The 11,037-nt window shown below is 37.8% G+C and overlaps 1 long non-coding RNA gene across 1 annotated transcript; it reads right to left on the reverse strand.

Annotated features, from left to right (window-relative positions):
- Nucleotides 1-1,779: 1,779 nt before the first annotated feature.
- Nucleotides 1,780-9,275, reverse strand: LOC116586147. The gene is made up of 2 exons (XR_004283912.1): nt 8,570-9,275; nt 1,780-1,851 (listed from the first exon to the last, which is right to left on the reverse strand). It is a non-coding gene; the product is annotated as an uncharacterized LOC116586147 (long non-coding RNA).
- Nucleotides 9,276-11,037: the final 1,762 nt, after the last annotated feature.

Genomic DNA, 11,037 nt, shown 5'->3' on the forward strand with positions numbered 1-11,037 from the left:
TGGAACTTTCTTTTAACACGCATTTAAAACCAAAGTCTTTTAATTCTAAATAACACAAGATCTCAAAGAATTTGGGGTATTTTTCCAGTAATTACTTCAAATATACAAATACAATTTCTCTAATCTTTAAACTCCTAGGATATAGATTCCCTCGGACATACCCAAAATAGCATGTCTGCCAAGGCAAAACTCTCTCCTTTGTAAGAATGCCTTTCTTTAAATGAAAGGCTTTGGATGAAGTGGCAGTTGTCTTTAAAATACCAAAAGGCATTATCCAGTTTGCTTCTCCACCTTCATAGCCAACACAGCGGATCCTTAATGACTGTGCTTGTGGGCCAAGTTTTCTCTAGTCCCACCACATATGCTTTGTTCCCCCACTGCCTGTCTCTCCTGGGTTCTCCACTCATCCCATTCTCACGATTCTCCCTCGCAGTGTCTGGGGACGGGGCTGCTCACGGAGCAAATGCAGAATGTGAAATAGAGATTCACCTTGTGAGGAGGGGCAGAGAATTTTGCCTTTGGGCAGGTTGTTATTTTAAATGCAGTGCTAAAGGTATTATTTCATTTTACAGAAACACTTAGGCTCTACCATTTTGTCTTAATACAAAAGATCGTGGTCTAATGGCCACAGTGTTGATTCCTACCAACAGGAGAAATGCAAAGGCTCCTCAGCACCTGTGGGAGGCAGTAGGGAATAAGAAGGGGGTGAATCTAATGGGGAATCATGACCTTAGAAGTGTAAGAACAATTCAGTATCAGGCAAGGAACTGTAAGAATGAATATTTAGTTGGTGGCTTTTTGCTTTTTTCAACAAGTTGATTTTGCACCTTTCTTTCATATGTCAGGGGTGGCTTTTTGGCTCCAGGGATAGAACATGAAAAAGACTGTCTTTGCCCCTAAGTATCTCTGAATTCTGTCTTCCATCTTGATTGGCTTTTATTCCCACGCTTTTTCAAATCCTATCTCTCCAGTCATCACAGAGTCCTCCCAGATTCTAAAAGATGTATAATTTACTTCAAGTCCTGTAAATATCATGATCTTGTAAATATAGTACTTACTGTAATCATTAGTGAATTTGGCTGTTTCTTCTATTAACTGGAGTAGGAGTTTAAAAATCCCCTGACCTACATTAAAAAATGTGTGTGTGGGTCCACATGTGCACTATTCTGTCAAAAGACCCATAGATTTTTTTTCTGTGTCTCAGAATTCCATAAATCCAAAAGAGATAAAGAAACATGAATTAGGCTTTCATTTCTTAAAGACTTTACTTATTTGCCATGAGAAATTTGGTATTATTGTAAAAGTAACATTTTCCACACCTAATAAACTGAAACTTATTCCTGCATATCATCTCATGCCTGATCCATTTTCAATTCTTAGATGCACCCCAGATATGCTTTCCACCATGCACACTGTCCTTCAATACCTTTTTGATGATGCTCGGACTTGCCGAATGGTCTCCAGCAGGGATTTCTCACATTGGTGGGAGTAGTCTACTCCCCTGGGTCCTTGTGTGAAAGAGTTGTTTTGAAGCTGATGAATCGATATTTTACTAGCGGGATCGAACAACCTTTTTTGTCAGATAAGGCAATGACTTCATCTGTGACAGGAGTAGGAGCACTGGGCAGTATGGAGCTTTGGAATTACCGTGCCATCCGTCCTGGTCTCAGATTTATTGTCCTTGGAAGATAACTGTCCAAAGTGGCTGGGGACAGAGTTTGGAGACTTTCTTGAGATGACAAAAAACAGGATGTCTGACTCTTTTTGTGCTTCCTTTTTAATAATTATTTGATATTTGACAAATATTGGCTTAAACTCGCTTTCATTACAGCGTTCCATGTTGTCGAGAGGCTCAGAAGAAAAAAAAAGAAAAATTGAATTTATTCATTCTATCTCTGCCTTCTTTTAGTGTACATAATAAATACTTAATTACATCAATATCAAAATCCACACACATGACACAAAATAAACAAAGAAGTGCATATAAAATTTACTTACACATTTGTTTAATTTCGATGCCAACCAGTAGACCATTTTTGATACGGTCAGACTGATCCAGCCTTTACAAACAGTGTATAGAGACCGATAGATTTTTAGATATTGGCACATGTACATTTATAGCTATTGACAAAGCTTAACTCTTTTCAAGAACATTCCAACTAATATTGGCATTCTGTTTTATCCGTTGACACTCAACATGATGTACTATGCAAGACTTTAAGACTTTCAGTGTTTGACTAAGCTTTACAGTCATTAATGTTTAATCACTTACAATTCAGTAAGCATTGTACTTTCATTTTTTATGTGGCTTGTTTATCTATGTAACATAAATCAACAGTGCCTTCCTCATAGTCTCCCCGAGCGTTTTTAACCAGTCCCATTTAGTGATCAGCGATGAAGGTGGACACAACTGCTGTTTGGAATTACTTCATTGCTTCATACAGATTCTGAATTCAATTTCCCCTTCACAATAATTATAATAACAGGGAAGATGAGCTAAAGTCTCCTAATCAATGAACACCTTGGTGGGGGAAAGCAAAGATAATATTATTATTTTTTTTTCCCCCTAACATAGCGTTGAAAGTGTGTTGTATGTTCATGCACTATTTCTATATCCTCAATGAGAAAAATGGCGATATTAAATAGTATTTTGGATGAAAGAGATTTTTTAGTCATCGAGAGAGTCAAAATTTTATAGTGCTCATCCTTAAGGATGAGTACGACTCACTCCCAGGAATGGTTACTCCGAGGAAACAATGATGGAACCTCGAACTGTAGTTCTGCCCACACCACGGCAATGAATGCACACTATTGTGTCATCATCAGGGCACTAGGAGAGACAAAACGCACTTGGCCAAGGCTAGGGGAAATGAGGACACAAAGGACCCAATTCAAGCAAAGCATCGTGGGTAGAGGGCACATTTGTCGAATTTTAAGAGACTCCTGGCATTTGTATTTACTCTTTGTTTACATTTGGGCTTTTGCAGAAATGCTGAAGTTATTTTGCAAGTCCTCTCTGTATTTTGAGAAACTGAAGAAACTGTAGATAAAAGCACAATTTGTTGCTTAAGAAAATTTATTAAGGTTCTCAGAAATATTTTTAAAAACTGGTTTCAAAGAAACTAAGAAACAATTGGAAACTATTCATATAACAAATAAAAATGTCATTTCCTTTTTACAGTGCTACAAATGGAAAAATACAGTTCTGTTTCTCCCTTTCATGAAACTGGCCCTAAGTGTGAACAAACAAGCCACAAGGAGGCTGAAAGATACTCAGTAATACTTAATACTTTATTGCCATTAGAGCGCCGTGATCGTGTCAGATATCATATTCTCCATTCATCTGTCTGTATTTGCAGGAAAAAAAGAGTCTCATGTGTAGCTTTTTTTTTTTTTTTAAAGTCTGAATGCATTGTTTATTCTGTACTGCCTGTTTTGAATACATTCTTATCTTTTACTGGCATATGATTCATGGTCACTGAAGATGGTGTGATGTCAGTAAGCAGAAGATGAGAAAATTCCACCCATGGAAACCTTTGAGAGAATTAGGTAAAAGGTTGAAGCCAGCGTGTCTATGTGCTGACCGAAAGGGTGGCCGTAACTGAAATGCTGGTAAGGCAGTGGCACGGCTGGCTTCCTCCTGCCCTTACTGGGTCTGGCTGCAGAGCAGAGCTGTCTGGAGTTGCATAGGACTGCCTGGTGAGTGAGCTTCCAAGGTCAAACATAAGGCCCATTCTTGGAGGCCATTCTCTGGCCTCCCAGGCTGGTTTTCCAAGGGCCTTTAGGCATGGCAATGCCTTACCTCATGTGCTCGCCACTTTGCAGCTGGGTGTCTCTGAGACACATCTATGACTCTTGTTGTGTGTTTAATTTTTGTTTGCTTCCTCTGGATCAGTGAGTCGAAGACTTGTGTACTTCAGCAACTCCTGGGGGTGGTTACCCATTCAGGTTCCTAGGTTCCAATAGGTCTAGACAGGATCTAGCTTATCTCTGGGCCTCACTTTGAGAAATCACTATTCCTCCATGGTGATAAAGAAAGAGAAATTTCTTTTAGATTTCTCTTTTCAGTGAATTTGTAAAAAGTCACATCACTTCTCTGGAATATTGGACAGTAACCCAGTTAATAATGAAATCTTTATCGGCTAGAGACCAAAATACTGACAGAAGTCACATTAAGATGATTTTGTTGGGGCCCCTGGGTGGCTAGGTGGGTTAAGCCTCTGCCTTCAGCTCAGGTCATGATCTCAGGGTCCTGGGATCGAGCCCCAAATCAGGCTCTTTGCTCAGCAGGGAGCCTGTTTCTCCCTCTCTTTCTGTCTGCCTCTCTGCCTGCAATGATTTTGTTCTGCATAATGATAAATTGTGGAGCATTTTCCATCATTAAGCAGGGAACTGATTTGGTAAGTCATACATGTTGTGGAGGTCTGAAACTTGAAAGAAATGCTTTATGTGTCACCAGATCACAGCTATCTGACTACTCACTCATAAGTGCTGAGGAGGAGTGAATTTCTTTCTTATTTGTTTGTTCATCTGCTAGGCTAATACAGGGTGTCATGGTTGATTTAATTTTTATTTCTTTCATTACTAAAAAAATTACATATTTCTTTTGCTAATTGGTCATTTATACTCCTGCTTCTTTAGGTTGTACTGTATATTATTTGTCCATTTTTCTCTTTCTCATGGAGAAATTAGACTTGATTATTGGTTTGAAGGAGGTCTCAATATATTTATTATATTTGTTGAAAATTTTTGCTTCTCTTAGATTTTAAAATGGCATAGCAGACGTTGCTAACTAAACCAAGATGAAGTTTTGGAATCATATCAGTACATCAATCAGACTGCAGCTAGCAAAAGATTGATATTTTGGTCAAACTGAAACAACCGACTTAATACTCCTGTTATAAACTTTTTTTTTTTTAAAGATTTTATTTATTTACTTGACAGCCAGAGAGGCAGGCAGAGAGAGGGGAAAATAGTCTCCCCATTGAGCAAAGAGTCTGATGTGGGCCTCGATCCTATGACCCTGAGATCATGACCTGAGTTGAAGGCAGATGCTTTAACCCACTGAGCCATCCAAGCGCCCCATCCTGTTACAAAATTTTAATTTTTGTGTTACTTTGCAATGGCTTTGTAATTAAGTAACATTTTTAAAAAATGCACTTAAAGTAGTTTTGCCATGAGAGACTGCGGACTCTGAGAAACAAACAGAGTTTTAGAGGGAAAAGGGGTGGAGAGTTAGGTGAACCTGGTTGTTGATACTAAGGAGGACACGTATTGCATGGAGCACTGTGTGTGGTGCCTAAACAATGAATCTTGGAACACAGAAAAAATAAAATAAAATAAAATAAAACATAAAAAATAAAGTATTTTTGCTAGTATGGGAATTAACTTTTCCTTTAAATTTAAAGTGCTATTTCAAAAGTCATTCTGGCCCTGGAGTCTTTTTTAGAATATTATATTCTCTGTTCAATAATTACAAGTAGTTTAAGGCATTATAGGTTTACTTCCGCAGTTTGTGTCTGTTGACTCTTGTTTTTGCTTTTAAAAGTGCCAGGTTCCTGGGGTTACCATCCTAGGACTACTTTAATTTTAACCTGCTTTCTTCTGTGTTCTAAAAGAACACAGTTAGTGGCCGTTTTGGATATGTAATACTAAGTTAATCAAGTGTAGATACAGAAATCAAAATTCTCATATTCAAAACTTAGAACAAAATTTCAGGCAATGCATTAGACTCTTTGCGCCTGAGGACATACTGGTGTCCTTGCTGTTCTTGAAATAACTTAAGTCCACTTGAGCAGGATGGCCTTGCACAGCCTATTCTTTCCTCCTAAAATGATCTTACCCTAGGTTTCACATGCATGGTTCACCCTGTCTTTTCAGTGAAGTCTCTGCCGAAATTTGATCTCCTAAGATAATTTTATTTTTTAAAAAAGATTTTATTTATTTATTTGAGTGAGAGACAGTGAGAGAGAGCATGAATAGGGAGAGGGTCAGAGGGGGAAGCAGGCTCCTTGCAGAGCTGGGAGCCGATGTGGCACTCGATCCTGGGACTCCGGGATCATAACCCCAGCAGAAGGCAGTTGCTTAACCAACTAAGCCGCCCAGGCACCCTCCTAAGAGAGTTTTAAAAAAGTAGTCTTCTGCTTTGTTTTTCTTAATACCATTTTTTTATTACTTAACAATTCTTCAATTATATGTAATTGATAATTACTGTATGTATTGATTTGTCTCTCTCTGTATGTTATATGCACAGTGGTGTCTCCAGCTCTTAAAATATTTATTGAATTAATGAATGTATGAGTAAATCTGAAGTAGTGAACTTAAATTCTATATAAATTTCTTCGAAAACAATTTTTATTTTCAAATCTCACTAGTATGAGATAATATCAGCAAAACAGAGGACTGGGCAGTAGGTATGAACATTTTGAGTATAAATTTATCTTGGTGTCCTGAAACTTAACCAAATTGTGAATAGTAATAAAAAACTAATAATAATTAATATTATGTTCATAATTCATTAACATCTACTTGATATCATCACTAAGATGATTATTAGACAATTATCCTTTCATTCTTCATGTACATTAAATCTTCAATTCAATGCTCTGGGCACTATCCATACACCAGCAAAAAAGACTATTGATTATACAATTACAGCCCAATTGTTGCCTTTGTTTAAAAAAAGGACCACTTCCTCATTTCTTATTGATATAAGCTATGTTAATTTCCCAGAAGCAAACTGAAATGTAACACTTGACATTGGGTTACTTGGGCTACTCAACTTCTTGCTTGTATTAACTTTTTATGATTGGCTTTTTTTCAGCTCATCAAATAGAGATTGATTTCCTAGAATTAATATTTGGTTGATGGTGCAATGGTTGTGTTTCCTGACAGCTGACTATTTAATGTGCATGTGTGTGAGTTGTGGATAAAAATATCGAAGAAATCATCTCTCTAAATATATTTATATATGTGTATGTACTATATATCTTATTTCTGCATTTTTGTCTGATAATGAAAGCTATTACTATTCCAATCTATGAACTCTATTCTCTAACCCCCCTATTTGATTGCCTTTATTATTCATTTGATAGTTAATTGTCTTGTGTTAAATATATTTCCCATGTATCATTTTAACTAGATAGTTAGTTCTTTAGGTTAGACACCATGCCTTATTCTTCTTAATTGGTATCCCCCAGTGCCTAGTACAATGTCTAAGACAGTGCCTAACATGTGCTAGGCAGTAAACATTTTTCTTAAGAGTTTGACTTATTTGAGTTTGATCTATAGCTTTGTGTCCCCATGACTGCCATTATTGCTGCTGATGTTACCATTCGTAATATTAAGTACTTATTTTTGAGTGCTTACTATGTTCTAGGATTGTGCTAAATGCCCTCAGTACATTTTTTCTAACCTGAGTCTTACACTGATTTTATGATGTAGGGTCATTTTACTGGTGAAGGAACTGGGCCGTAGAGAGACCAGCACTGATTACTTAGCTTTTAGGTCTTGATCAAGTTCTGCTTTAAATTCAGAGTCTTCACTGGACTAAGCATCCAGGTCACCTTCCCGAGCACTCAAACGCTATCTCTAAAGGGACAGTAGACTAATAAATAAGGACCTTGTCATGGTGACCACCAACGGTTTCTCTGTCTTCTTTCTTCTGCTTTGTCTTTCACGTGGAACAGAAAAATATTGTTTCACATCCTGATAATACTATGATACATCAATTAGAAAAAAGGAATAAAAAGCCAAGAAACGATAGTGTGATAAACATTAATAAAAGCTGATTTGGAAATTAAGTCTTTTCCCCAAGAACTGAATAATTAGAGAGTAAGAGATTAGCTTATGGTGGGAAGGTTAAAATGATTTTAAAAGGGCTTTGATTAAAGTTGCACTCTTTTGGCCTTTTTTTATGGAAATACAGAATAAAGTTAAAAAAAAAAGCAACATCAAACATAAAACAAGTAGGCTTCTTTAAGTCAGTAAACTTATTTAAAATGTTCCTTTTATTGTTGAACGCAGTGAAATATCTTTGCATCTTTCCAACTGCGTTTTTCCTACCCCAAGGGAAAATCGCTTTGAAGAATGCGGCAAATTATTTTGTATACTACATCCAAGGCTACTGAACCAGAAGAATAAGGACATACTGCTTGTGAGTTCAGCTGGATCAATAGCTCAGCCCTGGGATTTGCTCGTCTGCTAGATACTGAATGAAAAGCACTAAGCTGCCAGTTTGTACCATGGATATTTAAGACCCCAATGCAGCCAAGAGACGTTTTTCATAAGACAGAAAGCAACTTACCTGTAAAAATGTTTAGATATATGAGCACACAGCACACAGAGACTATGAAATGTATTTGGCATGTCATATAGGAAACTCTCTTTCTGTCCTATTACTCAAGAAGAAGAGCGCGTACACATACACACACACACTCAACACAGACAACTATACATAGAAATAGATATTTGTAGAATGCCTTTATTCCGAAGGCCTCAAAGCAGTCCACAGACATGATCCAATTCATTCTCGTATCTCTGTGAATAAAAAGTGAGGGGTTGTGATTACCTCCTTTTTCTTGCTGGAGAGCATTACACAGTTGGCCATACAGAGTCGGGAGCCAGGCTGCTGGATCTCTCTTTCCTAGGTGCACTCTTCACCACGGGATAATGGTTGCGTAATGTGGGTACAATTGGATGAGTCATCAGATCAGAGTTCTGACAAGTTGTTCCTGTCTGCTTTTCTGCAACTCCTGGTTTTTCTTCAGTAAACATCCACTTGGACATGGTATCCCAGCAGCGAGACTCACAAGCGGGCCTATTAGATAGGAAAGCCGCAAGAAGATATTAGATCCAGGCTTTCATGCTTAGCTTGAGATCTCGGTGGTACTGTCACAGATCTGAATATAAAAGCCTCCCCAAAGAGGTATTTAAAAACTGCCACGAGGAAAGGGACAATACAAATAAAGCAATTAAAAATGCAAAAATAAAAGTCATCCAGCGGAAAAATAGATGTGCACTGAGGCAACAAGAAGTTTCTGGCAGTTGGCTGTGCTTATTATTCTTCCCTCTCATCCACAGAGTCGACACAGGCAATCCAGAATGATGGGATAAGCGAAAGCTTCCTACATCCCATTCAGGCCCAGTTGCCATCCTGAGGATGGAGGAGTGCTTTGCTGGCACGGGGCCCAGCCAGGATGTGCGAGAGAAGGAGAACTACCACTTGAATTGCTTTGTGACCGAAAAGTGGCCCTCGCCTCTGGCATTTTCCCCGACTTCCGCTCCTGCTTCAAGCAGTGACGCGGTGACTCAAAGGACAGAAATAATGAAAAAGCAAAGTGTGAAAATGTTTGGGAGGACAACTCCTTCCCCTGGAGCAAAAGGAAGATTCTGTTGTGGTTTCATAATCCATCTGCTCATTTGCCTCAGGGGTTTGGGTCTGACCATCACCCCAGAAAAGGAAGGATCTCCTTTTCTCCTTTCTTTTAAAGAAATGGTTCTTTGGTCCTTTTTAAAGAAGAGATTACTGGAAATTTGCTATGCCTGCATTGAAAAAGTAATCTTGGATCACGTAACTGTCAATCTTATTCTCTAATCAAGATAGTCTTTCAAGAAACAGTGCCCGCAAGGGGTCGAGATGCAGCTCACCCAAGTGGTTATTGTCCCATGATCTCCAGAATCCATCAAAGGCAAGTCCAAATTTCTGCTTGACCTGTTAAACTGTATAACCTTAGGTAAATTGCATAATGTCTCCAGGCCTCATGTTTCTCCTCAGTAAATTACCAGGAGTAATGTTTTTGCCATATGGTTGTGGTGGAGATTAAATTAGATACTGTCTATAAATGGCTCAATTCAGTGCCAGGCATTAGGTAAGCCCTTAATGAATGATGTGTGATTGGTACTTCCTGATGCTCCAACTTTTTTCTTTTTCCTATCCCTAATAAAAACTTTCAAATCAGTGAACTGTCAAAGATTGTTCTGCCTATGACAAGGGCATGTTGACAAGCATAACCTGGTGGTTTTTTAAAGCTTTCTTCTCACAACTAATTTTTGTTGACTTTTGCATGCTGATTCTGAATGGCGTAGTCTATCTTGATAGGAACTAAGTGGAAACAAAAAAGGAAAAACCAGAAGTAGAAAAGCCTGAATTGAAAAGAATGACTAGGGAAGAGGAAGGCCAAGGTGTAACAGGAAATCCAGGTCCATGTTGAAGCAAGTGGGATGGAGGTTAAAGACCAGGGCGAGACTCAGACACCACCAGCTTGCTAGCTTCCCTCTGCCACTTCCTGTTTATGTGGTCATTGGTAAATCATTTAATTTCTCCTAAATTTCCCCTTTTATCCCCTTCAGAAATGTAAGAATATTAACTACATCGGAGAATATTGAAACTATTAAACAAGGATCATATCTTTCAGTTAAACTGAGATCTTTCTATATTATTCCTTTTGGAATAATATCCTTAAACATGCTGTGTGACCAGCTCATTCACAACCCTTGACACAGTAAAATAAAGATGTACACGATATAAACAAATAAAAGGCTAAAAAAAAAAGTTAAAATAAATTACTTAAATGAAATCTTAATGTCTTCTATTCTATTATTTATTTAAATTCCCCAAACAAAATGAAGTGTTCAATTTGGTACCAAGTCTAAGAGTTCAGCATTCCAGCCCTATCCACCAGCATACTATATTTTTACCAAGAAAATCTGAAGACTTCAACACAGCGAACCAAGGCATTTATACCAATACCCACTTCAGCCATATCTGTTGGCTAAACATGGACTCTTGACTGATTTTTATTGAGACATGATATTGAGATCCTAAGGAACAACCAGCTCATCAATACTACATAACACTGTTTTTTTTATGTAGTGGACAGTGAATTGTGCTGAGCTCAAATACTATTTAGCCCAGTAAATGTTCCATAAAATAAAGCCTTCTTATCATGCTTTCAAATATTGTAGAGAAAAATGCTATAAATAATAAAATATTTTAAATGGCATTGGAAATGTTCACTACAGCCTTAAAGAATGAGC

This window comes from Mustela erminea, chromosome 3 (assembly GCF_009829155.1).
Source record: "Mustela erminea isolate mMusErm1 chromosome 3, mMusErm1.Pri, whole genome shotgun sequence".
NCBI lineage: Eukaryota > Metazoa > Chordata > Mammalia > Carnivora > Mustelidae > Mustela > Mustela erminea.